Source organism: Pteropus vampyrus, unplaced genomic scaffold (assembly GCF_000151845.1).
Source record: "Pteropus vampyrus isolate Shadow unplaced genomic scaffold, Pvam_2.0 Scaffold45, whole genome shotgun sequence".
Taxonomy (NCBI): domain Eukaryota; kingdom Metazoa; phylum Chordata; class Mammalia; order Chiroptera; family Pteropodidae; genus Pteropus; species Pteropus vampyrus.
In genome coordinates this window covers 5643355-5645161 of record NW_011888826.1, presented here as the reverse complement: position 1 = coordinate 5645161, position 1807 = coordinate 5643355, and the positions used below count along the sequence as shown (strand labels likewise).

The 1807-nt window shown below is 44.0% G+C and overlaps 1 long non-coding RNA gene across 1 annotated transcript; it reads right to left on the bottom strand.

The window, feature by feature from the left end:
• Window positions 1–546: 546 nt before the first annotated feature.
• LOC105291415 lies at window positions 547–1690 on the bottom strand. The gene is made up of 3 exons (XR_895817.2): window positions 1435–1690; window positions 1270–1338; window positions 547–910 (listed from the first exon to the last, which is right to left on the bottom strand). It is a non-coding gene; the product is annotated as an uncharacterized LOC105291415 (long non-coding RNA).
• Between the last annotated feature and the right edge of the window lie 117 nt (window positions 1691–1807).

The window sequence follows — 1807 nt, the reverse complement described above, 5'->3', positions numbered from 1 at the left end:
GAGACATCATTACTTTCCCTCAGGTGTCAAGATGTTGAAAATGATATTGTTTCTGCCCTGAATCATTTCATCTTCCTGATGTTCACAGGGCCTTTAAATAGAAAGCAATTATGGGTTCTAAGGAAGTTTATAAAAATTGAATTCTGAAATGATATAAATGTTAGTGATAAACGCTGGGTTGATGACAGAAATTTAAGCTTAGAAATATTTAATTTAAACCTAAAATACTTATTTGTAATTGTGGAAGTAAATACACATAGGCACATTTTAGGATCTACAATTGAAATTTTGAACGCTGATGTTACAAACCACAAAACTTCATTTACATTTTATTATAAAGATCTTTATTCAAAGGAAGAACATATTTCCACACTCTTACTCTTTTATGATTAAATTTTATTTTCGTATTTTTTAAATTCTATTTTATTATTAGTTTCAGGTATACAGTACATGAGTTAGACATTTATATAGTTTATGAAACAATCTCCCTGATTGCTCTTTCTCTCTTCTGGCTCTCCACCTAGCCATTACATTACTGCTGACTGAGTTCCTAATTCTTACTTTTATTTTGTGCCTTGAAGGACCTGAACTATGGAGGTCCTCCTGAATCAAGTGGAGAGGAATTCTTTTTTCTTACTGTTTTCTCTCCCTACATCAGTCTCCACTATGTCTATCTTGAGACAGGAAGAAAGCTGGATTTTTGCTACTTATAAAAATGATGAAGGGAAGAAAACAATGGCTTAAGGAAAAAAAATGATGTTAAGGAGTAGATAGAAATGTTTAACAAAATGTTCTTAAAGGGGCACAGCCACGTTAATCATTAGATCATTTCTTATACTATCTCCGTAGATTTTCTTCCAGATCTCGCTGCTCGTGACTGATGCTCTCAACTGCAAAGGAGGCAACATACCTGTGGGAAAATTGCAGAGCAGTTGGTAGTGAATGTGCGCTAGAAGGTTGTGCAGGGTGGCAAAATGTTACTAGTGCCCTCCTGGTGCTAGAAATAAGTGGAACAGATGAAGTACTTCAGGCTACTTTGCAGGTTCTTGGGCCTTACTTAGTGTATAGGACTGCTCCCTCCTGGGAAGGTAAGTACTACCCATTCCTGCTTGGACTTTCCACCAAGGACAGAGCCCCCGGATAAATCTGTTGGACAGCGTCCAAGACCCTCCAAACTTTGCCAACCACCAGGAGAAGCAAAGTTGCAATATTCCGGATTTGAGAGGTAAGGCTAGAAAATGTGATTGGTGATTTCCTCATCCCACTTACCGACTGGAGAAATGGGGAGGCTGATTCCAGGTCTTCCGTGGGCCTCCAAGAACAGTTCTGGGCTTCCAACTATTTAAAGACAAGAATCTCATAATGGGCAACTAGCAAGCCCACGTGCTTTCTCTTTAGCCCGATCGTGTGTGCTAATCATTGTTCCCTATTTACCTTTTGAGTAACCCCCGTCCTCTTTTGAGAGTCCTTAAGGCAGCGTTAACCTCAGCAATCCTCCAGTTGAACACAGATCACCTGGAAGTGAGGGCTGGAGGTGGGAGCAAGCCAGAGAAGGCTGACGACTCTTACAGCCCATCCACACCTTGAGGTCCGTTCGCGTCCCTGGGGCAGTAGCCCAATCATAGCGCACAGAGGGGTCGCGCTCCCTGCGGGTTACGGGCCCCCAGGAGCGGCGCTGCATGGAGCAGTGACCTCCCCAGGGACTGGGAGTAGGGCTAGGGGCTCCGAGACCTGGCGGGGATAGCAGCGGAGGGGGCGGTGGGAGCGGGGTGGGGCCAGGGCGGGCCCGAGGGCGGGGCTGCGGGGC